Below are 985 nucleotides of genomic sequence, written 5' to 3' on the forward strand. Positions count from 1 at the left end.
GATTGTTGCTCTCTTTTTCGGGTGGAGGAATTGGTTTGAATATATTTGAAACTTTGTCTTGTTACGTTGGATCATTTAGGGCAGAATTTCATTTCCTTAAAATTGGATTTTTATTTTTTTGAAAGGGTTTCAATCTATGGCATTCGCTCTTGATGATAGCTCTTTTATCATCAGATTAAGACACCAATCAGTTTTTGGTGTAGGCAAGGATTGAACCCTAGATCTCTTATACAACCATCAGAGACTTTATCAGTTGAGTTGACTGGAACACATCTTAAAATTGGATATAACTAGTCTAATTTCACTATACTTTGGATATGTCAATGTAATTTACTAATTTACTTTTTACCATTATATTTATAATACATTAAGTTTTCATGAGATAACCTTGCACATTCAGTTTTAATTAAAACTAGTTACAAACTTATGCAATATGTGGGAATAAATAATTATTTTGTATTGTAATATAATGTATAATTTTTTTCTAAATTTTTTTAAGATAATTTGTTTTTTCTTAAAATTAAACAATTTCTGTTTGTTCCAATTAGGTCTACTTTAGTCAAATTTGGTCCATTCGGTCAATTTCGGTCCCCTTTCATCTATTTTAGACTAACTGGGCCTTAAATTGATTTTTTTTATATGTTTTCTTTTCAAGTTTAGCTCAAAATTTTTTTTCCCTTCATTTTTGGGTTGAAAAGTAAGAAATTTAATTTTTGGGCTAATCTTTTTAGTTTTGTGATAAAAAATACAAAGAATAATACTGAAATAGATATTAGAAATATGGGCCATAAAAATGCAATAAAAATGATAAATATTAAAAAGTCTGATTCGGTGTTCTATCCGGTCCGTTCTGTCATCTTCGGTCCAATTTGGTCCTATTTAGTCTATTCTATTTGGTCTAATTCGGCACATTCGGTCTTATTCAGTCTACTTCGGTCTAAAAATTGCTTCAATAAGAAATAAACACTACTTTCTTTTTCCTCCA

Source organism: Quercus lobata, chromosome 12, assembly GCF_001633185.2.
Source record: "Quercus lobata isolate SW786 chromosome 12, ValleyOak3.0 Primary Assembly, whole genome shotgun sequence".
Lineage (NCBI taxonomy): Eukaryota > Viridiplantae > Streptophyta > Magnoliopsida > Fagales > Fagaceae > Quercus > Quercus lobata.